The sequence below is a fragment of the Eublepharis macularius genome, chromosome 3 (assembly GCF_028583425.1).
Source record: "Eublepharis macularius isolate TG4126 chromosome 3, MPM_Emac_v1.0, whole genome shotgun sequence".
Taxonomy (NCBI): domain Eukaryota; kingdom Metazoa; phylum Chordata; class Lepidosauria; order Squamata; family Eublepharidae; genus Eublepharis; species Eublepharis macularius.
This window is the reverse complement of record NC_072792.1, coordinates 161407500-161433735: the sequence shown is the minus strand read 5'-3', so window position 1 is coordinate 161433735 and position 26236 is coordinate 161407500.

Sequence of the window (26236 nt, the reverse complement as noted above, 5' to 3'; positions counted from 1 at the left end):
TTCACCTCCTCTGCTAAGAAGTGAAGAGTTTAGTTTAGTTTAGTGTAGTTTAGTTCTCAGTCATCATAGCCTATCCTCCATGAATTTGTCTAATTCTTTTTTAAAGCCCTTCCTGCTTCACTCTGTTGACAGTTGACTAAACCATGTGACCAGAGAGAACTGAAACTCCAGCCAGTTCAATCAATATGATTTATCCCTTGGGTTTTTTTTTAAATGAGTTGTAGCTCCTGAAGCGGTCAAAGTTGCACATTGCTTTTGTGAAGGAATTTGTCATGTTTAGCATGTCTAGAGCCTCAATCAGTGATATTATTCCATTAGACTGGAGAAGGCCTTTACACTCGCATAATGCCGTCAAATCCCCCAGCTGTGTTTACTGTCCGATAGACATTGTGAATGAAAGGAAAATGGTGCTGAAGCTTACACAGAAGTGGGTAATCTGCAGCTCCAGAGGCAACATTAACAGCACATAAAAGACGAGCTGTCCCTAGGGTTGCTAAACCTGTGGTTCAAAAATGCAGGGGCAGAGCAAGGGTGGGAAGAGTCAGAGCAAGATGTAGTGGGTCTCATTTTATTTATCTTATGTAAAAATATATATACTCTGTCTTTCCACACACAAACCTCCAGATTGAACTTAGGGCCAAGCTACAAGTGACGAATGACACAGGTTGGACACTTGTCAGCTTCCCTCAAGTTTTGATGGGAAATGTAGGCATCCTGGTCTTGCAGCTTGGCTCTCTGACTGCTGTCCAATGGACTTTTCAACTGTCACGTGTCCAGCATTCTGCCAAGCTGCCTACATTTCCCATCAAAACTTGAGGGAAGCTGAAAAGGGTCCAACCTGTGTCAGGAGTCACTTGTTGTTTGGCCCTAAGTTGGTCAGAAATATAGCCAGGATAGAATTCCATGTGTCAGGAGGAGACCTGTGCTGAGATCTTTCTGGTCAAGTGGGGTCTCTAATGGAGAGGACTAACAGTGAAATCCTAAGCAGAGTTACTCCAGTATAAGCCCATTGGGCTGTTAGTGCAATCTGGCATTTACTGTTTTACTGACCATCCCTGGTTGCCTAACACATTTGTTGTTTATTTATTAAAGTTCTATGCCACTTCTTCAGGGTCCTGCTCGAGTTGGCTTACGATTAAAAAAACATTAAAAACAAGCCATAAAAAACAAGCCATTAGACATAAGCAGAATAAAAACTACCCATAAAACAGAAGTGGAACATTAAAAAGCTGAGAAAGATAAAAAAAATCTTAATTAAAAGCTTCAGTGAACAGAAACATTGAAAGTAAAGTAGAGCCAGGTCAGACTTAAGGGGGAGGACATTCCAGAGGCAAGGTGCCACCACAGAAAATGCCCTGTCTCTAGTCACTACCCGCCTTACCTCTGAGGGTAGGAGCACAGAATTCAGGGTTGCCAGATCCCCCTGGCAACCAGCAGGAGAACAGCAGGGGGGGTTGGAGGATAGGACTTACAGGCTGCCAGATGCACTTGCCTGTGACCTAATGTGTTGACATCATTTCTAGAAGTGATATCATCACTTCACTGGCCCACTGAAACTGCTCTGGTATTTGGCAAAAACTCTATGGTTTTTGCCCAAATACCAAGGTTTCACCTTACGATGTACTGACGTCGCTTCTGGACACATGAAGTAAAACCAGTACATTGAGTGTTAAGTCCCAGGCACTCCCCTAGTCTCGCTGGAGATTGTATTATACAAGGGTAAGAAACAGTGATGCTACAGCCACAAAGCCAGCAGGCAGGGATACATCCTTCTGTGGGCTCAATGTTTTTGCCTTAGTAAACGTCCTGATCCTGAACCCCTAAGAAAGAAAGGTGGAAAATGGGCTCAAGCCACAAGGAAAAATGAAGGAATTGCTTCCTGTATGGTCATGCTTTGTCTGTGTGAAATGGTAGACGATTCCCACAAGAAGAGGAATCTGTGATAAAGGGCATGTCATTTCCTTATCAGCTTTTCAAACAAATCTCATAAAATCGCAAAACAACATACCTCTTGTCTGTTTAGGGCTATGGAACGGGAATTTGCTATCAGTCCAGCTTTAGGCAGAAAGCACATGAACTCTGGGAACGCTGCAGAATGTGGCTTATGTCAAAAGAACGGAACAAGCAACTCCCCCACGATCAGCTTTCTACATAAATATATGTCCAGCTGGCTACAACTGATGCTTCTCTGCTGAGCTTTTGCAAGTCTACCCAGAGTGGGGCAGTGTTTGCTAAGCCAAAGCAAATCTTGCATTCTTGGTGTCTGCAGAAGTAAAAAATGTGATCCTCCCTACATGTTAGAGAAGATCTTGCAAAAGCAGGGAAGTGATATTCTTTGACGCAGAATGTTGGCTTGCAGTGCGTGTTCCAAGGAAGCCCGAGCCCATGTGAAGCTCTTCAACATCCCTTCTGTGTATTCTTAACAGACAGCTCATTTAGCTGTTTATTGGAAATGCCAGGACACAGAGAAGCATTAGCTGTACTCCTAGGGCATGGGTGACTCCAGGACAAATAGGTTGAGCCCACATCCCATGGGAAATGAGTGTGCACTTTAAAACAAATGCCTCTGCAATGTGTCCAAAGGTTCCTTAGCATCCTCAGCATGTGCACAGACAATATCCTCCAAAAATAAGTGTCAGCTGTGTTGGTCTATGGAACAACTGCAGGATTTGAGTCCAGCAGTCCTTTAGACATCAACAAGATTTTCAGGGTATAAGTTTCAAGAATTTGAAGACGGGAGCTTTAACTCTTGAAAATTTACAGCCTGAAAATCTTGTGAGTCTCTAACATGCCACTGGAATCAAATCTTGCTGTTCCAAAAAGAAGAAAATAGGTAAGCAGTTTTGTAGAAAGAAATCAAAAGATGCATGTAACTTATTCAAAAAGGTGATTCATGGATGAAATCACAAGCGACATCAAAATTCTGTAACTCCTGTTGTGTTTGGAGCGGGGGGGGGGGGGGTTTGATCCTGAAAAGCAGCTGTCAGTGGTGGTCAACATAGGTTAAGGTTGCAGTGCTGGGGAAGGTGGGTTAACTCTCCTCGTGTCATTTCTCCAATTGAAAATGGCCTTTTGGAGAAAAAGACAGGTTTTCATTGACACCCATCTTTTTCTCTAATGGGGATAGAGAGGTCAGAGGACAGCCATTTTTTTATCTGGGAAAGGGACAGGTTGGAAAAAATTATTTATTTAGTACATTTTTATCCTGCCCTTCCTCTAAAGAACACTGTGGGTAGTATGCATTGTTCTTTCGTCATCATTTCCCCCATGCAACAACCATCTGAAGTAGGTTAGTTTTGAGAGAGGTAGGTTAGAGAGGAAGACTGGCCTAAGGATATCCACTGAGATTCCAGGGCAGATCAACTTAGGACACTGAGAGATCTCTGTCTTTTGGTGCTACACCTCTGAAGATGCCAGCCACAGCTGCTGGCGAAACGTCAGGAACTACAATGCCAAGACCACGGCAATACAGCCCGGAAAACCCACAACAACCATCGTTCTCCGGCCGTGAAAGCCTTCGACAATACACAGATCAACTTTTTCCTCAAAGATCCTAGTCTGATACTCTTACCACTGGTTCCACTCCATATCAGCCTACCTCCCCTATAGTTGCTTTTTCAGTAGCCAAAAACACAATAACAGTGCCCTCCTAAGCAGAGCAAGGTTCTACCCTTCTATGCTCATTAACGTCAATAGGTTTAGAAGGGTGTACCTTTGATTGGGATGGTGCTGGAAACATTCCAAAGAGCTTTATAGAATACATGTTCAGGTACACATTGAAATGAACAAAGGGGGGCAGATTAGGATCTCACCTGTTGCCTAAGCCTATTCTCTATGAGATTTATGTGTCACTCTTCCTCCAAGGAACTAAGGACAGCTGGACTCCCCTGGTTCTCCCCTCCCTGCATTCTGCCTTCACAACAATGGAGTGAGTTGGGTTAGGTTGAAAGAATGTGATTGGCCCAAAGCTGGCTTGCCAGGATCCCACTGGTGGCTGGGACTCCCCTGCCACCTGTGAGTTATTTCCACCACCACTCAACTGAGCTGTGTGTGTGGGGGGAATAAGTGGGAAAATGGGGGGCAGTGTCCTGATGCACTGACATCACTCCCTGTGTGCTCAGAAGTGACATCAGTGCATCACCAAGGACACTCTATGGTTAAACCATAGAGTTTTGCTCAAATTTTAATTCTATTTACTTTATTTATACCCCACTTTTCTCCCCAGTGGGGACCCAAGGTGGCTGACATAATTCTCTCCTCCATTTTATCCCCGCAACAACCTTGTGAGGTAGGTTAGGCTGAGAGTGGTGTGACTGGACCAAGGTCACCCAGCAAGCTTCCATGGCAGAGTTGGGATTTGAACTCCCAGATCTTTGCGTGACATTGCCCGGTGACACACTGGCATCGTTTCTGGGTGCATCGGGAGTGATGTCGGTGTGTTACCAATGATGTCATTGCATCACAGGTGAGCCCCTCCTCCTCCTGGTAAGTCTTCTGCTGGTTGCCAGCCTTGTTCTAGCAACCCTTGCCCAAGGTCACTCTTTCAATAGCTAAGTGAAGTTCAAGGGTCCTTCATGCACAGAATTCATACAGAACTCGTACATCTGAACAGGCCTCAGGTGCTAATAATGCAATATTTCCCCAAATATTGTACTATTAGGACCTGAGGCATGACACCAAATCTGACACCAAATTAGGGGGGAAATGGAGGCTGAACCCAAAATGACTGAAGTAGACCCAAAGTGTAGTAATGCCGACTATAGGTTTGTTTCCTTTCTTCAGAATTCAATCTTTTTCCAAGACCGAATTTTAGTTAAGTACATACACATTATGGTATAAATGTATAATATTATTCATTATGGAGCTCAATTTGGCATCCAAAATTGCCTCTTACATTGACACTGTGTTGTAAATATAATGTATTTTAAGCATTACTGAGTCACATTTTAGGTTTTAACAAACCTACATTTTAGACGTTGTGCCAGATTTAAACAGAATCCTCAGTCGGGCGTCTGTTGCAGCCATCTGCTGCAGGCAAGAGAGCTCTGAAAACTCATTCTTAGCCTCCGCTTTACAAGGCCTAGGAGGTGTTTGGGGAAAGCAGTGGTGGATATTAATAAGCAAGACTGCCAAAACTTGGGAGAAGGCAGTTCAGAACACCAATTTGCCCAGCTCTTAATGCTTCGCATATTGTGAACTAAACACCATCATTCAAGAATTTGTTTTTAGCTAGGATCATAAGGCAACCAAAGAAAACCTCTTGAGCACCTTTACTGGACTGGTGGTAGGGTGGCCAGGGGGTTCAATGGCAATGTCAGCAACATCACTTCCAGGTAAAACCTGGAAGAGACAAAGAGTAACTCTAGGAATCACCTGAAAAGTCTATGAGCAGAACCACAAGTGACAAAAGGCACAGATTGGACACTTGTCAGCTTCCCTCAAATTTTGATGGGAAATGTAGGCAGCTTGGCGGAATGTTGGACAAGTGACAGTTGAAAAGTCCATTTGACAGCAGTCAGAGAGTGAAGCTGCGAGACCAGGATGCCTACATTTCCCATCAAAACTTGAGGGAAGCAGACAAGTGTCCAATCTGTGCCTTTTGTCACTTCTGGTTCTGCTCATAGACTTTTCAGGTGATTCCTAGAGTTACCCTTTGTCTCTTCCAGGTTTTACTGTAGTAACCAGTTGTCACTGTTTTTTTCCTTCTTGCTGTCACTTGAAGCAGCAGCAGGCAATAGAGAATTGTTGTGAGGATAAAATGTAGGAGAAAAATGATGTAAACTACTTTGCATCCACACTGGAGAGAATAGAGGATATAACAACAACAACGTTCAATTTCTATACTGCCCTTCAGGACAACTTAATGCCCACTCAGAGTAGTTTTCTAAGCATGTCATTATTATTGCCACAACAATCACCCTGTGAGGTGGGTGGGGCTGAGAGAGCTCTGAGAGAGCCATGACTGACCCAAAGTCACCCAGCTGGCTACTGCAGGTACGGGCAACTGCTTGTCCACTGTGTGAAACAGGATGCAGGAAAATAATCTTGTGCTTATATACCGCTCTTCTGGACAGCACTCAGAGCGGTTTACAAAGCCAGTGTCATTATTATTCCTACAACAATCACCCTGTGAGGTGGGTGAGGCTAAGAGAGCTCTGAGAGAGCCGTGACTGACCCAAGGTCACCCACCTGGCTTCAAGTGTAGGAGTGAGGGAATCAAGTCTGGTTCTCCAGACTCTTAACCACTACACCAATGATGTAAATAAATAAATAAAAAAACACTGAGTAGTTTTTTATCTCCCATGTGCACAGAAACAGAGCTTGTGAGAGCCATTATACCACACCGGTTGGGTCCCGCTCTTTTTACTTTAAAATTTTCCCACTCTCATGTTGAAAACCCCATCTACCCCTCCCACGACTCAGAGATGAAGCTAATATCATGATTTTGGCGCCGCTGGTGCAGCAGCATCAACTTTAAATTATATCCTATTACACTAGAAGCAGTAAAGGGTCACACTCGGCTTTCTAGTGACAGTACACCATTCCCTCCATTTTTCTTTCCTTGCCCTTTCCAATTATGGAGCCTGGCTAGAGAGAAACTGTCTGAGAAGTTTCATGGTGGGTGGCTGTCATCCTGCCTTTCTATAAAGAGACAGGAGTGACAGAAATTCTGCCATCGGCATCACTCCTTTTAATTGCCAACCTTAAACCACTTTCTTCCCACTGATCTCCTGTTGTTGAACTCTAGGGATAGGCAGACTTGTATGCAGCAGATGGGAAAAAGGGTTGTAGACAGGTGAAGACGGATGGATTTCACATCCCGAAAAAATAACACTCGCTGGTTACAAGTCTGCATAGTTTGGGGCAATAAAAACAGTGCCGTTAACTTGCTGGTGTGCTGGAGATTTAATATGAAAGCTCAACAGGAGAACAAAACACCTATACACTTTTACCTGGTTGCAGAGCAATGCTGGTGCAGAGTTGCACCAATTTAAGTACATTGCAGTTAATGGTCTCAGACTGTTGTAACTCTGAATACGATTGCATATTTGGTCTGAAAGTTCCATGACTTGCCCAAAAACCAGCCCAACAAGTCTTAAATGCTGTTAAAAAATGAAGTTTTTAAATCTTATTTATATACATTATAGTCCTCCCTTCTCACTGAGACTCAAGGTGGCTCACACCATATAAGTCAACATGACCAACAACTGGGACATTCAGTTAACAACACAATTGGGCATGGAGATTAGGGATGAGCAAAACAAAATAAACAACCTGGTAATCTCTGTTTTGTTTTGTTAAAGCAGCTTCCAGAACAGTGAACCAAACTCAGGAAACCAAGTTATAATGATACCCTCCCACCAAAAAGTTTGTGTTTTGTTTTGTTTCTTACCTTGCAGTAGTGGCAGTAGCAGGCAGGTAGTCACTGGGCCAGCACAGCCACATGTTATTTTCCTTAATGGCATTCACCAATTGGATCCCAAGAGGAGAGAGCCTTCATGTTATTAATTAACTCTGTTGGCAGGAAGGGGGAATGTGAGCAATACACCAGAGTATAACTCTAAGATTCGCAGGTGGTGAATTTTTTGTACTTTACTACATTTTGTTCATGCAATTGGGTGGATGCAATCAGCCTTGGGGTAGTGGTTAAGAGCATGGGACTCTAATCTGGAGAATCGGGTTTGATTCCTCACTCCTCCACTTGTAGCCAGATGGGTGACCTTGGGTCAGTCACAGCTCTTCCAGAGCTCTCTCAGCCCCACCCACCTCACAGGGTGTTTCTTGTGGGGATAACAACAACATACTCTGTAAACCACTCTGAGTGGACATTAAGTTGCCCTGAAGAATGGTATATAAATCAAATGTTATTATGTTATTATTATTAAAATGCACAGGGAGAAAAGCAGTCCATAGAATGTGTGTAGGTGTGCTAGAATGGGGGGGGGGCGGTGAATTCCACATGGGCCAATTAAATGTAGTTAGAACATGGTTTTCAACCACTGAGGCTGAGCTGTAAACACAGGGAAGGAGGCCTCTTCTGTTACTGCCAATGGGCATTGTGTGGTGCTGGCAGAGGTCAATGGCAGCTTGATTATCACTGTGTAGGCACATGGCTGCTGATTGGCCAGCATGCCACACAGGTTGCTGACATCATCAGTCTTGTTCTGAGCACAGCTGACCTGCCGTCAATCTCCCTTTAATGCAATGCTTGCTAAGAAGAGTGCAAGGCCCTTCCCCCCCCCTTGGTTGTCTCTCAGGAACAGTGACCAAGTACCACCTCACCAGCCAGACGGATGGAACACCAGTGCCCTAAGTTGTATACACCAGGGCTGAAGGAACATCTGTTCTTGCAAAAGAAGCAACATTTTAGTGCAAGATGCAAACTTTTCTACAGAATGCAACACAGTGATTCATAATTCTTTTAAAATGCTTGCTTTTTCTCTGACAATGGCACAATACCGTTTTTATTTGTTTTTGTTAAAGCTCTCTACGAAAAGCAATAATGTGATGCAGCAGATTTCTTCTGAGGCAGCTGAGAGTACAGCTCTGATTCATTTTAAATGGCATCTATTTAAATACAAGTTATTTACATATTCGTAATGTGGGTGAGGTTTTTTTGTTGTTGTTGTTTTGAAAAACCAGAATTTAAGCTTCAGCTACCCAACTGCTATTTTGCTGAAAATCTTCACTAAATCTATCACAATACGGCACGCTACTTTGTCCATGGAACCAGAGTGATGAGGACAACATCACTAGTCAATTAGATTGGCTTCTCCTGCTCCCATGTTGCCCCATAAGCCCGTTTGGTGTAGTTCTTAGAGTGCTGGACTAGAATCTGAGAGATCCAGGTTCGAATCCCTGCTCTGTCATAGAAACTTGCTGGGTGACCTTGGGCCAGTCACACACTCTTAGCTCAGCCAACCTCACAAGATTGTTGATGTAAGGATAAAATGGAGGAAAGCAGAATAATGTTGTAGCCACTTTGGGTCCCCGTTGGAGAGAAACATGAGGAATAAATAAGCTCTGGATGACTGCAAAATGGAGTGATATTCATGCTCCTTCTAGCTCCCAATGATAATCAAGCTGTAGCATTCTGCACCAACTGGATTCTCCAAGTTAACTTAGAGGGGAGACCTATGTATAGTACATTACAGTAGTCAAGTCTCGATGTTACCATGGCATGGATCCAGCTGGCCAGATCAGCTGTGCTGAGGTAGAGGGCCATCTTCCAAGCTAGACTGTTTGTAGAAGGCGTTTTTTGCAACTGCCTTAACTTGCTTTTTTAGCCAATATAGAAACTACCCAGAAGGGTCATACTTAAAGCAACAGACAGTACATATTAATAAAGTCTATCGTCGTTATCCCTTTATTGATGCATCTCTTTAAGATCACTTCCTTACCATGACTGCAAACTAGAAAAGAAACTAACCAAACCTATGCTGGGCTTTCCTGTGCAATGTGCTTTCCTTGTTAAAAGTGTGCAAGCCAACCTCCACAGCATCTTATGTCCTGTTTGCATTCTAATTTTACAATGTATAAGACACATTCCTCATACTTTTAAGGAAGACTGACTGCTGGCATAGAAACAGAATAACTGAAAACCCTTATCAGCCTGAATCAATAATCCTAGGAAAGAGACAGTTGGCAGCCCAAATCTTTTGCCTCATGTCAGGGATTTTATTCTGCCCTTTTGACACTCAGCGGCTTCAATGCTGGCTTTGCAAGATGCTCAAATTCTCTTCTATGCATTTTGAGTTTCTCTAACTGCATCTAGGCTTTGGGAGAAAAGTTCTAGAGAAACTATACAAGAAGACTGTCCCTTGTTTTTTAAGTTGGGGCATGAGGATGCTTGCAAATTGATTAAGACAACAAATTAGAAACCCTTCCACTTGCAATTTAAACCAACTTGAATAACAAATCATCTTGCAAAAATGTCTGCTTCTAAAATTCAACAAAATCTAATGTACAATTCTTGAAACTGACTTTCCTCGCCCCATAGCCTTGTTAAATTAATGGGACTTAAAAGCTTCCACCAAGTACCCAAACTTGACAAGAGGGACAAATAATCATTATAAAGTCTTTCTATAGGGTTGGGATCAGAACTCTAAAGGCCTTGCACCTTATTGTAGGTTCTCTAGTATCATAACAAACATTTAACCTCATTAAAACAAAACAAACAGGATTTTACCAGAAACATTTAACATATTACTGTCTCTCAGTAAGGATTAGAGATGGGCACAAACCAAAATATGAACCAAAGTTCTTCATGAACCAGGCTGTTTTTTGGTTCATGAACTGGCTGTTTGTTTGAGGGCATTTCTGACGACCTGCGATGAAGCCCAGTTCACTTGGTTCATTTTTTGGTTCGTCACTGCAGACAGCCTGGTGCTGATCAATCACTTTCCTAGGCAATGGGGGGATGGGCATTCTGCAGACCTTCTGCTGCCCCAGAAGTGACATTTTCATGGACCAAATGAACCAGTTCATGAACCAGGCAATTTCATGCTGGTTTGTGGTTTGTGAAATGTGATGAACCATGAACCACAACGAACCACCATTTTCCCAGTTCATGCCCATCTCTAGTAAGGATGAAAAGTAGATGTCCATTTGGATATCTCTGGGACAAACTACACATACAGTGCAATCTTAAGCAGAGTTACTCCAGTCTAAGCCTATTGATTTTAATGGGCTTAGACTGGAGTAACTTTTCTTAGGATTGCACTGATACAGTTGGAAGTTCAATTATTGGAACTCCAGATGTATACTTTGGCTCTAAAAACTTGGTGGGGACAGTACTGGATGAGATTGATCAGTGGTCTAAATCACTACAAGCCAGATATGATGTTTATGCTTTCTAGACTAAATACTCTAGAGACTAGACCGAACTCAGATATTGGTTTTAAGCTTTTTCATAGAGGGAACACATAGGATACTCCTCTGTTCCCTGAGACTCCACTGAGTACATGTATGTCAGGTGTGACTAGGAAATTTCCTTCATTCTGTTGGCTATCTGACACCAGCATGTAAACTGGCTCCCCACTAGTGTGACAGACTAAGAAGAAAAATATTTAGGTTAGCCTCCGAAAGTTCACAGAGTGCAACTTAAAGCCCATAGTAGGGTCGACAGGTTCTTGCCCCCAGCTCCTGCTGCCCACCAGGAGTAAAGTAAAAAAAAAAACCTCTCCACAGTGGAGCTATGTCACTTCAGGGAAAAAAAAATACACTACCTCATGGCTATCTAGGAATCATCGGAAACTCTATAGTAAAACCGTGTAATCAAAAGACTCTGTGGCATTTCTATTAGAAACTCAAACGTATACAAGATACACATGATCTCCATTTACAGACAGCAGTTAATATATATTTGGTAGACTTGCTAAACTAATTTAACACCTGGAATGTGAAAGGAACTGATGAATCTGAAGGGATGGTCTCTATTTCTCATACACATAGGCCATAACAAAATCTGTCTTTCAAGGTGCCATGACTCCTTTTCAACTAATACAGAACCCTCATTTGAATTTTGTCACAGCCCTTTTTGTGATGGGCTGTTTTTTTGAAAAACTTTCAACCCATGATTGTGTTCATTCTTCCTAGAACAGTTCCTCTACAAGGAAAGGTGTAGTTTAGCTTCTCTTAAAATTTCTGGATTTCCATTGTTCAGCTTTATTAAGAATTTGAAATCAAAAGTAAAGTATTGCAATTAATGTTAACAGTACTTGATCCCCAATTAATCATATCTAAAGTATTCTTGGAGTTTCTGGAAGCCGGGGGTGGGGGGGTGGGATTAAGATTCCTTTTAATGATCATAACCAATATTGCTTCTTAACACAGTGATTAATAATTTCACTGTTGATAAATTACTTCTGACACATATAATTAAAACAGTAGATCCAGTCATTCGATGCAATCACTGTGAATAGTCACCTTTAAACAAAAAAGAAAGAACATTGCCCTTTGGGAATTCTGTGAACAGAACTTTGTAATTCCCTTGCTAATGTTCCATTTCATTAAGAACTATCTGTATAGGATACTATATTGCAATGCATAATTTAGCATTATTGCATATGAAACCCCAGAGCCTTTGAAAGAAATGGGGAGAAGATGCTTGTGCTACTTAAAAACAAATTAAACAAGAATTCCAGGCATTATTAGTATCTGTTCCTTTGTGTGTGAGGTATCGCCAAACATATTCAATGAGTTAGGGCCCTCCTGCAGTTATACATCTGAATTTGAGGCCAAATGTTGCAGTAACTCAAATAATTGATGCCTGAGACAGTTTGATGTAGTTGTTAAGTGCGGCAGGACTCTAATCTGGATAGCCGGATTTGATTCCCCGCTTCTCCGCTTGAAGCCAGCTGGGTGACCATGGGTCAGTCACAGCTCTCTCAGAGCTCTCTCAACCCCACCCACCTCACTGGGGGAGATTGTTGTGAGGATAATAATAACACATTTTGTAAACCGCTCTATGTGGCCGTTAAGTTATCCTGAAGGATGGTATATAAATCGAATGTTGTTGTTGTTGTTATCTTTGTTAAACTGTTCTAATCTACTCTGTGTGGGGCTGATTTTGAAAAATGTCAGAAATTATAACTGGGTCAGAATGTAGAGTGTTGACTGAAATAGGATACTGTAAGGATGCCAAGTAACTTTCAAAGACTCCATTGCAAGCAGTAAAAGCACTTTATTGATAAGCTACCAGTATCATGCATTTACTCCATCTTTGCCAGGAATAACTGTTACATGTAAACATCAAACAGATATAGGTGTCAAAAGTGCGGGTAACTTCTAAGCTCCCCTGCCCCAGTCTAATGTCATCTAGCTTCAGTGAAGAAGCATTGAAGTGAGGAAACAGCAGGGATGGTGGATAGGGGTTTTCAAGGTCATGCTGGTGTCTCTTCCCAGACTACGGAATTCAAAGGAGTGTACAGTTAACAGCAGAACAAACACTTCCCTTCAAAAACAAAATCCAATGAGAAGCTGCTGAACTGGAATTCATATGTAAATTTGACTCAGTCAGGCTTGGATTGAATAGAGACTATGAATGGTTATCTCATTACCAAAAGTAACTGCCTTCAGGTATTCCATTCAGATTCAGCTATGGAGGGGAGGGGTCACACCCAGCCTGGATTGTGCACTCCTCCTGTTTCATGACTTCTGCAACTGATTTGCATCTACATGGCCCTCACCCCCAGCACCTTCTCCCCCCTCTCCTCACCACCTATATATCTCTAGCCAGTTTCTTCATGCCCTCCATGCATCTGATGAAGAGAGCTGTGGCTCTTGAAAGCTTATGCTACAATAAAGTTGGTTAGTCTTAAAGGTGCTACTGGACTCTTTACTATTTTCCCTCACGTAGTTTCCTATCACGGGTCCAAGCAGCAAGACTAGCAACATCTGCAGTTCAAGCAAAGTGTACCTTCAGTATCATAAAGTATAAGAAGGATCAGACCACAATCACAACAGCAGGGCGGGACTGAGTATGAACATGACAGGTGAAGCCAAGCACCTGACAGCTACCTGGAGCATAGACCACCAATTCTACAACAATTTCACAGACATTCAGCTGTTTCCCAGGCTAAATTTAAAGTACTGGATTTAATAGCCTATGTCAAGTACAACTTAAGAGTTGCTTTCTCCAACGGTGACCTACATATAAAGATCTTCCTTAGCAGCCCTTGAGTCATGTACCCTCTCTGTCTGAAGTGTGCCACCTTTTGCAGATGCCACCTTGCAAATGGGCAAAATCAACAACTGCCTGCACATCTGCATTCTCTGTGGTGGCCCCGCCTTATGGGTGGCCTGCCTGATGAGGTTAGGAGGGATCCTGCTCTCTTGGCTGTCCTCAAACTATGCAATTATTCAGGAGGGCTTTTTTTACATACATAGGAGGGCTGTACTGTAAGGAATAGGTTCAAAGAGAGGCATTGGTAAAGCGATAGGGACTACAGATCATACTACAGACTATACTACTGTCTGTTAGTGTGTAGTCTGTTAGTGTAAGTATGTACCTACTGGGTAATTTATGTGCTGTTTCATATGTTACGTTTAAGTACTTATGGTTTGTTTCACCATTGTTTAGCTCTGTATTGAATTTCTGCTTCTTTTCAAATTTCAGCAAATTTTGCATCTCCATTAGGGAAAAAAATCTGTTTCAGTTTTTTATCTGAGGTTTTATTGGTTTTTTTCTGGGTGGTGCTTTAGCAGCTTGAATCTAATTCTAATTCTTTGGGGGTTTTTTTTGTCATTATCAGTTTCACCCCTGTTCTTTGCAATGAGGACTTCTAAGTTCTTTGGGGCAGCTGTTTTTGCACTTAATGGCACCAAAAACACGCCAAACACAGTTCTCCCGCTAAACCATCGATCCACTGACTTTTTCCTCAGCTACACTACCTAAACACACAATAATGGATCCTGAAGAAGGTGAGTGTTGGCAGGTGCACACTTTGTGTAATTTCTTTTGACAGGTGATTGGATCCTCAAAATCAGATCAACTTCGAACAATTAAAAATCGGTATGCATAGTGAATATGGGAAATGCCTGTGTGGGCTGTGGCTTCCACTGACTGAAATGAGACTGGTCGTCCATGAGTACAGCTGCTTAGAATTGATGCCATTTTTATTTTGGCTGCTTATAAATCTTAAAGAATGTGAGCACCCTTGGCTGATAGTCAGATGGGATCAGATAAGATGAGTCAGGGGAGCACTGCCAAGTCTGTCATTAGACTCTCTCTGTGTGAATGAGATTGGTATATGAATGGCACATGCAGGGCTTTTTTTCAGCGGAAACATGGTGGAAAGGAGTTCTGGCACCTCTTAAAAATGATCACATGGCTCGTGGCCCCACCCCCGATCTCCAGACAGAGGGGAGTTTAGATTGCCCTCCGCGCTGCTTGGCAATCTAAACTCCCCTCTGTCTGGAGATCAGGGGGCGGGGCCACTGGCCATGTGACCATTTTCACTGACGGCAATTTAAACTTTAAAAAACTTCCCCCTTGTTCCAGCTGACCCAATGTGACGTCATTGTGTGGTCTTGAGTTCCACTACTGAGTTCCACCACCTCTTTTCCCAGAAAAAAAGCCCTGGGCACATGAGAATATGTGAATGAATAACAATGTGTGTAAATATATGAATGGATACATAGGGAGAGATTAATAGGGGAATTGACATAGAAAAGTACTGTATACAGAAGTACATCTGTGTATATGTATGTAATGTTTATTGGACAACAACAGCCTTCCCAGTCTATAACCAACCTATCTGGAGGACCATCTCACTCCATGTGTTCCCATGTGCCGTCTTCTGGTTATCAGCCTGTAGTTAGATCTCCTGTCAAGATGCCCCTCTTGGCATATACTAGAACAAGTTCCTACTCTGTAGTGGCTCCCTTCTCGTGGAATAGACTCCCTGAGGAGGTTAGGGTGGTGCCATTTTTAGAAGTTTTCAGGAGGTGCTGTATGGCCGATTTATTTGAAAGGACTTTTAAAACAGTTTAAGCTGCAGGCATTTTCTTGAGGAGAGGGAAAATGGGGTTTTGACAGTTAATATATTTTTAAGTGTGATGTGACAAGATAGTATCCGGGAAACAGGATACTAAACTAGCCCAATATGGCTGTTCTTATGTGGCTATGTTTGCTTCTCAAAGCCACACTATATTATATATTTCATAGGCCTTTGAGTATAGTTATAAGCAAAAACAAAAAGGTGTTAGATTTGTTTAAAAGGTCATTTAGCACTACCTGTTAGGGTACAGATGAAGCTGCCTTACGTAGTCCCCCTAGCTCAGTGCTATCTACCCCCAGAGGCCCTTTTTCAGGTAACGAATGTCCTTTTCTGCACAGCTGCAAGAAAATAAAGGTTATATGTGCTGATTGGGATCTTTTTTTAGCTGGAGATGCCACAGGATTAACCTGGTAACATCTGCACGAACAGCCCTTCCCCTTAAAAACAGCCCCTCAGATACTGTGGAGGTAGAAGCGACTTCTTTACTGGCAGCACATGGCTCAAAACCTTTTGCAAACCTCAAATCACATTGAGCACTAGGAGCTGCGACAGCTAAAATTACTATGTCTGAAAATTCTGGTCATATGTCACTGAAAACAGCCATTTTAGGTGAGAAAGTGTCTCTGCCTCAGCATATTTGGTTGATTGGCTTCAGGGGGGAGAAGAAATGTCATGCAGTATTCATGCCAGTTTCCTAGAACTGCTCGTGGCTAAGAAAGTTCTTGTTACGACCCCTTATGTCACAATAATATATTGTGGGTTGACAAAAGGCACCTTTTCATTTTGAGAAGATAGCAGAACCCTCTGACATTCGAGAGTGCACCCATCTATTGAGAGCAGATGTCTATGCTATTTTAAAATGTCAGATACAGAAACAATAGGCATTAATAAACTGTCCAAGCAGCACATATGAGAAGAAAAAGGTTCTTCGGAGGAATTTTGCAAATTCAGCTGAAATTAAGCAGACACCACAAGTGGAAATTATAATTTCTGAGCAAGAGAAAATTCTGTCAGTGCTTCAGAGTACACTGAGTGACTGGCAGGATATTATTGCCTTGGCAAGCTGCTTATATGTATGTGTCTGTCTTTACTTATCCTGAGCTACAACAATATTAAAAATTTCAACTAGGGTTGAGATGAAACTACTCAATGTTTTTCAGAAACATTTTTGGTAGTGCCAGAAACAGGGGCCTCCGTTTTCAGTGTTTGTGTGTATGTGTATGTGTGTGCATGCGCTCACATTTGATGTTCCTTGTGAAAAGGTTCACATTAAATATTCAGATTGCCTTCACTTGCCATCAGTTTTTCTCTCACTTGTCCTCTCTGATGTTATCATGCATCCAAATCTACCAAAATAGTGCCATGAGATCCTTCTGTTCACTAGGTGGTTTCCTAGAGGCAACTCCAGGTGCATCCCAAACCTCAAAGTGGCAACTATGTTATCCTTTGGTTTTGCATTTTAGGATGAAATCAAAATTGGGTTAAATACCACAGGACTGAACCTTTATTATGGTAGCTACTATTTCTTTGTATATTAATTCCTTACGCATTTGCTCTGCCCTGTTCTCATGTAGAATGGGGATAAGAAAGGAATGAACATAGACAAGTGGACGACCTGCAAGGACTTGCGGGGAGCATCTTATGTTTCCATCCCACAACATGTCCTCTTTCCCTTCCCTCACTCCCATAGCCTTGCCCCTTTTCCTGCTTCCTTTTCTCCTTCCCACCTGCCTTTATCTGTCCTCCTGTTCTCACCTTTCCCCCTTTCTCCCCGATGGCCCAGTCGCATGGTGCTGGCTAAGCCAGGCCCAGTTGCATGGTGGGGAACCTGCAAGGTAATTAACTTTTCCCTATATTCCTTTCCCCATGCTATTTCCTCTTTCCCTCTGGGCAGCTCCCATATGCTCACCTTTCCCTACATCCTTTTCTCATTCAGTCCTGTTAAGTAACTTACCTTTTATCTGTCCCCCATTTTCATCTATATTTCTGAATTTACTTCATTTATATACTGCCCTTCTCTGCAATGGAGACCCAAAGCAGCTTACATCATGTCTTCTTGCCTCCATATGATCCTCATAATAACCCTGAGAGGCAGATAAGGCTGAGAGTGTGTGACTGGAACAAAAGTCACCCAGTGTGCTTCTACCGCAGAGAGGTGATTCCAACCTGGGTCTCCCATACTCTACTCTGAAACTCTAACCACTATATTACACTGGCTTGCGGGAGGCTGCGGTTGAGCAGTAGCAAGCAGTCAGACCTGGTTGAGTTATGTAAGTCATGTGGTATCAAGTCCTGTGGTAGTTGTTTCTGGGCCTGGTCCCAATGAGTCCCCCCTCAAATGCCAAACAGCCATGGAGAGAGCCCTGTCCCTCCATATTTCCCGTCAGAAACCAAGCCTGGAATACTGACATGTTACTTGGTTGCCTATTAAAAGCAACTGAAGGCATCTGGTTAAAGCTACAGGAGCACCTTTAATTGTTTGAGGATTTTTTTAGATTTCAGATTTTTCTGCAAACCTGGGGCATTTTCCAGGTGTTTAGGAAGCTCTGTCTTGTCTGTTCACAGTATCCACGCATCAGGGCCACTTTGCTATTTGTATATAAAATGCTGCTATACCCTTTACTTAAAAAGTAGATCCTTCTCTTAAACCAGTGGATAATTGGATTATGTAACAGGACTATGAATGGGTATGAGCCACTCCACTAAGAGGCTTGCTGAAATAAAGCTGTTTCTTTGAATCTCAAGGTTGCCAGCTCCAGACTGAGAAAGTCCTAAAGATTTTTTTTGGGGGGGGGGGGACCTGGAGAGAACAGGATTTGGGAGAAGAGGGACCTCAGTGGGGTATAATGCCTGTGGGAGAGTGGAGGGCTGGAAGGTGCACAGTGGATGCAGTACTTACCCCTGTAATCTTTGCACACGCAAAGCATGCATGTGCCTCCACACACACCCTGTGATGATGTCATTTCTGGAAGTGATGTTGTTGTGGAGGGAGGAGCATTCACATGCTTCTTGCTGGGATGATTCCTTAAGAATCAGCCCCAAACATAGCATTTTTGATGTGTGCTAACTAGACATGGGCACGAACAGAAAACCCCCCGAACATGGTGTTTGTTGTTCATTGCCATCCACGAACAACGAACAATGAACACTGATGAACATGATCCTGTCACGAACATGTTTGTTGTTTGTTGTTTGTGGGGGCCAGCAGGCTCTCCTCCAGCCATCAAGATCCCTACTGCACCACTCTCAGAAACCCTACTTGAGCAGGCAGCAGGAAAGGTACCAATAATAAATAATAGCTTGGCCCCAGAGCCTGGCAGCAGCCCTGGAACCTGAAGAGGTAGATCCCTATCCCACCACACAAAGAAAATTCAAGCTCCAATGCACTCACTCTGTCTCTCTAACAGCAGCTCTCTCCCCCTGAAAGCAAGAGCTGGGAGCCCCCCTCCCCCCTGGCCTTTTCCTCTTGTAACAAATTTGGAGCTCCAGTGCACACTTGGAAGGGAGACCTGCCTATCAAGCTAAATTGGACTTAGATTGGGGTTTCCAGGGCAACAGCAGTTCAGACAGTTCAGACAATCCCTGCCTGAATTGCCATGGGAATTGTTTGCAGGTGCCAGACTGTCTGGCTTGATGAACAGCAATGAACAGCAACAAAAGATGTTTGCAATGACCACCAGTTCATTTAGAATGGAGCCTCACAAACAGCTTGTTCGCAAACAGCAGAATGGGCTGTTTGTGGTTTTTTTTAGTTTGTATTGCTGTTCGTGCCCATCTCTAGTGCTAACCCCCACCAAATGACAATGTCATTTTCAGAAGATACATCATTTCAGGGGGCATGGAGGGCCATTACTAGGTGATCGACAGCTTGCCTTATCCCACTGACTGCTGGCAAAGAGTCAAGCCACTGGGAGTTTGTCCACCAACGATGGGCACCTGGTAATCCTAAATGCCATAGAATCCACCTTCCAAAGCAGCCATTTTCTCCAGGGGAACTAATTTCTGTGGCCTGGTCATTGTAACTCTGGGAGATCTCTAATGTCTACATTATCAGGTAGACATTCTTTATCCATGCCATTTTTATGTGTCATTTGGCTATTGTCTTCCTTCAGGTCACACATAGATGCTGAGCTAGAAGAATGCATAGAGAAGTCCCAAGGCAGAAAGGCGAAAAAAGGCCAAAGAATCCCAAAGCCAAAGAAGAAACTATTGGATGTTCTATGCTGGTAGCTGAGGAAACTTGTGTTACACGCACTGAAGTTGGAAGGAAGGATCACTAAGAGGAAATCAACCCCATGTAGAAGCCCTCTGAAGTGGGGTGTGGGTAGCAACTTACAGTACTTCATCCCATTAAGTCCAAATTTCTCACAAGTCACTTCAACCCCTTTAAGAGAAGGGTTTATGATTCCTCAGGGGAGCGACCCTGTCCACTGCCTCGAGCTTCTTGAAAAAAGGGTGTGGTAATGTAAAGGTCCGTATTTCATTGTTTGCTGCAAAAAAGAATCAGTCTCATTGCTCTCTCTTTACTTGACAAGCCACACATTTGAAACAACACTTCCATTACAGTATATTTTCAGAAGACACACTCACACTTTCCCAAGTTGTGATTGGCTGTGATTTCTTCATATTTATCTGTCAATCTTGGGCACAGGATTTTGTGGACGCTAGAAGGGGATTTGAGAACAAAGAATGGAGTTGGAAATAAATCCAATACTTTTTTTCCCCTCTAGTGCTGCTAAAGAAAGCCCAAGTAATAATTGTTTTGAGTCTCAACTCTGGGAACAAGAGCTCTTTGCTTTGACCCTGGCATTTAACTGCAGTGAGCCCAGAGATAATAATTGTGAGCGGACAGAAGATACTTTCTTGCTCACACTTTCCTCCTCCCTAACGTCTCATTTGAAAGAACACATACCATCTGGGCCTGATCGTTTTCTTCAGAAGCAAGTTTGAAGTAAGTATACTTAACAGCCTAAAAAGAGAGAACCGTTGCTATTTTTTTCATAGACTATCAAGGAAAGGGACATATTTCAGACAAGAAATCACCTATTCATATTTCAGGCTTGGGAGTATCGTGAATGAAAACGAGGAATGGAAAGCAAATTCTGATCCATCAGGATTCCCATTTCAAAAGACAAAATGGTGGTGGCTAACATTTTTGTCAAGTGTGGCATCCTATACAGTCAATGCTGTGACTCTGGAACACATTCAAATATATGTGCCTTGGGGGCATTATCTACTGAACTTGGGAGAACAATGTGTCTCAGAAAAGAGAAGTTGAAATGGAGGTGGCTTGCTGCCCAAAGTCCTGCCAGCCTCACTCCTGCCCAGATGTGCCACAGACTCCAGTCATCTGGAGTTCACAGCAGCAGTGTTGTAAACTGACAGCCCCCTTCCCCCAATATGTGGCCTTAATTTTCGCGAAAATAGAATCCAAGCTTTTTCTTGGTATGAATGAAACAGAGGGGAAGCCAAACTAAATGAAATAAAATAAAGAGTGAGTTTTTATTTGCTAGTTGTTATTCTATGTTATGATTTTCTCATATTTTACTTCATAAGCCATCTCCAGCAGGTTCTCCAGAGAGGTGACCTAAATATTTTCTAAATGAGTAATAATTACATTCTTCCATGAATGCTGGTGTTGATGGAGGGTGCCACCATTAACCTTTTAGATCCAGCCCAAATTTTTGATAGAGTGGAATAGTATTGTCTGATCTTAGCTGATGCCATATTATGCGTGAGATTTAAAAATATCATATTTACTGGGCCGCTGAAAAAACTTGACCAAGAGTTCTGCTGTAGTGATTAGGTGGTTGGATTGCAAATCAACACTCTGCTGGTTTGATTCCCACTACTGCAAATCAGCTCAGCAGGTGGCTTTGGGTAAGCCTGTCTTTTCAGCCCCAGCTCCCCAACTGTATTATAGGAATAATAATACTTTGTTTACTGCTCTGAGTGGACCCTCATCTGTCCAGAAGAGTGGTATATAAGTGCAGTTGTTGTTGTTGTTGTTGTTGTTGTTGTTGTTGTTGTTGTTGTTGTTGTTGTTGTTGTTGTTGTTGTTAAGAGTAATAGTAATTTTTTAAATTTAATGGCATCACCATGCATTGCACCAAGTGTTAACATAACTCTTGCTTCCTAAGATTCCTGGTTCACATGAGCATGTATTTTTCTGCAACTGATTACTGTGTACTGGATGATTAGCAGTGAATGGGGGAACTATTGAAAAAAATAACATTAGCTTGGATCCTAACTACATTTTCCACTTGCGGGCACATGCAAAATTAATATAATCATGAACTGATCTTAATCTTTTTATCATATTTCAATCAGGAGCAGGGATGAGATCAGTTGCTGAGTTGATGAATTTCTTCTCCCTTATGAGAAATGAACTTGTGGCTATTTTTAACTATCGTTGGTTTCCTCATGCTGATTCTTGCCCCCTCCCATTTCAAATCACTCCATTTCACAACATTCCATTTTGTTGCATCAATGGCATATAAATGGCAGAAAGATGGCATGCACATAGACATCACATCTCAGTGGTGTATAAATGGTGTATGAAACAGAAAAATCACCAGCGATTGCAACAAGAATGAAACTGATTAGAGCACTAACATAGAATCTAAAAGAAATGAATACAGCTATATCGGCTCATCCATATTTAGTTGCCTCCAGGGTGTCTTCAAGATTCTCAGGCTTTCTGCTAAGGAAAGTGTAATTTGTAGCTCACCTCTGTGCATTCATGGAGTTCATTTCAATTTCCAGTATCAGTCTCAGATAACTTTTTATCAGTTCCTGCTTTGCTTGGGAAAGCTTAGAGATTAATCCAAAAACTAATTTTCTTTCACTTAATTGCCTCTTTCTTTCTTTTTTTTGTCATGAAGAAACAAGTCATGGGATGACATATTTGACAGCTAATCCTGCAGGGCAAAGATTTGTAATTGGCATACTGAATAAATAAGGTTCCAATTAATCCAGTGATAAGAAGTAAATCAACAAGGTTTATCCTCCAACAATAGAAAATACACACTCCTTACTGGAAGTATTACTATTAATAATAATGGTAATCGAGTGAGAGAGGTTTAGAAAACACAGAAGGGAAATAATAAATGGCGAAATGGACTTTAGTGGATTTCTACATTGCTAATTTAATTGTAGCCCATCCTTCAAAGTTGAATTTAATACACAGCAAACAGAGCAGACTTTATTCAGAACTGTACATACAGTCGACAGATATCGGCTTCCAGCTTTATTAAATGCCAGTGAACCGAATCTTTCCTTAAGATAGACAAATGCAAAGTTGTCCCATTCCCTCACCATACTCTTCCCTCTTCTCTAAATATCTCTGCCAGTAAGTAATGTCTGCTGGATCAGACCAATAAACTGTCTAGTCCAGAATACTGTTTCATGCAGAGGCTAACCTGGATGTCCAACAAACTGGTCATGGAGGTTAAGGCCTTTCCCTAATGCTGCTTCCTGGCACCAGCACTCAGACTTCTGCATCTGGCAATCCCCTTCCTTCATCATGGCTAGTAGCCACTGATGGACCTATCCTATATGAATCTGTCTGGAGTCAGCACCCACTGCCAGCCCCCCAATTCAACCCCGCCACCCCTTCCCAGCAGAACCCACCTGGAGAGGGCGGAGGCAGGGCCCACGAGGATCAGTGAGGAGGTCTGAGGCTCTGCTGGCAGGAGGGAGAGCTGTGCTGCCGGGCACTAGCGGAGGGGCGCTGGGGGACCCAACAGCCAGCTGGGTGGTGTTGCAGCCACTACGGAAGCCACCAGTGGCCCCACCAGCTGACCAGTGGGCACAGCATGGCAGCACTGGAAGAGTAGGTGGCTATGGGGCCTGCAGGCCAAGGGACCAGTGCCAGGGCAAGGGGGGAAGCCCCTAGGCTGGGCTGGCCTGGAGGCCCATAAGAAAGGAGTCATGGATGCGGTCGAGCTCTGGCATGCGGCACCATGATGGACGGGTGCTTGTGCAGCAGGGAGACTGCTAACCTTGACATGTCTAACCCTCTTTTAAATGCTCATAACCATCAATATATCCATCAAAGTGAATGAAGACTGGCAGTTTATTGAGGTAAATTATTGCGGGTCCAGCTTTGAAGGGGGAGGAGGGGCAAGGGGAAGGCAACAGGAGTCACAGGTGACTTTGTTCATGTCATGGGCTAGGACAGCCCAAGCAGAGTTGTCTAAGTCCAGTCTGAGGTCAGAACACAGATCCAAAGCCGAAATCTGAAAGCCAAGTCAAGACGTCCGTAGGTCAGTTACCAGTCAATGCAAGGGCGGTCCAGAAACAAGGTCAAGGCACAGTCCAGAGGTCACATGGCAAAGCAAGAACAAGGCAAGGTTCAGCAGAGCGGTCACAGTCAGAGCAGGATTCTGACATGTGGCTTCCACACCTCCTGGTCTTCTGTGGCTGGGTTTTATAGACAGGCTGGTTTTGCAGCCAGCTGCTTGGGAGCTATCCTGTGCTCACTACTCATCGCTCTCAACAAACAGCTGGTGTCTGGCCAGGAGGCATGTACTTTGCCACCTCTCCTGCAGCTCTACACGCTGCTTTTGTCTGCGGTGCTCTCTGGGGGAGGCTGGAGGTTTGGGCATCCTTGGCTGTGCTTCACCAGTGGTGTTGGAGCTGGAGGGCATTGGTGCCTCTGACTCAGCTGCTGACTGAGGACTTTGGGCAACTGGTGGCTGGGCTTCACTGGTGATGTTGGAGCTGGAGGATGTTGGAGCTGTTGGAACTGGCTCAGCTGCTGGCTGTGGACTCTGATTAGCCAGCCGCTGTTCTTCCTGATCACCGGCTTCTGCTGAGTCAGGGCTGACTTCAAGGTGCTCCTCTTCTCCTGAGGAGTCAGGGCTGGCTACACGAGGCTCCTCTCCTTCTGAGGAGACCTCACTCTCAGTGAGCCCAGACTGGCCCATGACAGTTGGGATTTAAAAGGCCACAACTTTATTGGTTACAGCTTAAGAAGCCTTGGCATGCATAGGGCACAGATCCAAGCATCAACCGACCTGCAAGCCAGCCAATGACCCCCTCACCCCTTTAGGGCATCAGCTGAAGGGGGCACCACAGGATGACAGAAGGGACTCCACATGGACTCATGCATCTGCGTGGATTCCCCTGCCACCTGGGAGGGAGCATGCCCCAACAGCCCCTGCTTGGGGTTGTCCTTGCAATGTCTGACCCCCCAAGATCCTTTAAGAGGATCTCCCAGAATGGGGAAACTGGGCTCATGGCCCTGTTTCCCCCCCAAAGGATCCATGCATAATGCCCAAAGTGCCCTCTCCACAGTTGTGACAGGAATAGAATAGCACCAGATTAAAGTACAGACTCCAAACCCAAGATCCCACCTGTCCTAGAACAAGGGATGGATGGGTGGGGAGCTGGTTCAGAAGGAGCCAAGTGCTGGTGGCCCAAGCCACCACTGCCTGCCCTGCTGCAGAGGCAGTCCACCAGTTCCCGGACACAGAGGCACCCTCTTTGCGCCCATTCCCTGAAGGCTGCAAACTGGGCCTGCTGGATGAGTCTACAGTTGTGGCTTATTGCACAGAACTGCCCTTCTTGTACGTAACATGGCTGTTCAACAAAGTTGAGTAGAAATTCCAAGACTGTGGCCTGGAGGCACATAATGCATCAACCTTGCTGAAGCTCACCAGGCCTGAGGCTTGTTAGTGCCTGGATTTAAGAATGTATGGAACCCTATAGCTTGATTCCGACTTAATAGAAATCCATGATTTATTTTAACTAGTTTGTGAAACCAGGATTCAGTTCACAATCACTCCCAAAACCTGATGGAAATTCCTTGGAAGAGAATGCAGAGCCCATTGCTGGCTCTCATATTTCTTGATCCGGGTGGACATGGTAACAGCTAATAGATCCTCTGAAACTATGGCTGTGGGGGACCCTGTGCCCTGAACCCTTGTGGGCAGCTGCTTTGTGTTTTAGCCATTGAATTCCTTGTCCTAGCCTATTGTAGCCTACTGGACAGCTTGCTTGCTTGCCTGTCTGCTTCTGTGGTGGCAAGAGCAAGACAGCAGCTTAAAGAGCCAGGCCTGTGGAGACAAGGCAAAACACTGGCATTTTTTGTTAAAATGTCAAGATCAGTACATCTATTTATGCATCATCTTTGCAGATTGTGACATGTAGTTCTTGTAGGTAAGGAGTCAGACCAGTCAGTGTTTAGGTGGAAGTTCCCCCGGCCTTCACAGCTAGTGGGCTGATTCCTTGCAGGCAGTTCAGAAGTTTCCAGGCCACCTCAAGACACTGCTTGGTCAATCACATACTTCATTCTTCACCCCTGATTAATGTTTTCTTCTATTGCCTACAATATCCACTAAATTGGTTCAGTGTAACTGAGTGAAGGAGTGGGTCTAGAGTCCACTGTTCCTCCAGAGCATCATGTTGGCTCCACTATTAACCCTGATGCAAGCACATGAATGTGGTCACTCACACAGCCACCCCCAACTTTGGATCTCTTGGGAACTGAGCCTTTGGATAGATAGATTGCAGACTGGTGTGGTATTTTTCCATCAAATGAGACCATTCTTTTAAAAGCGTTGTTTTTTATTAGCTACGAAGGGATAAATTGAAGGCAAGACAGAAAGAAAATTTAAAAGGCAATTGGAAATCAAAAAATTTGGCAAGTCAAATATCTACCTTGGTAAGTCCTAATCAACTATTACTAGGATCTTTGATAATTAAGTTGATGAATTATGTTTCACTTA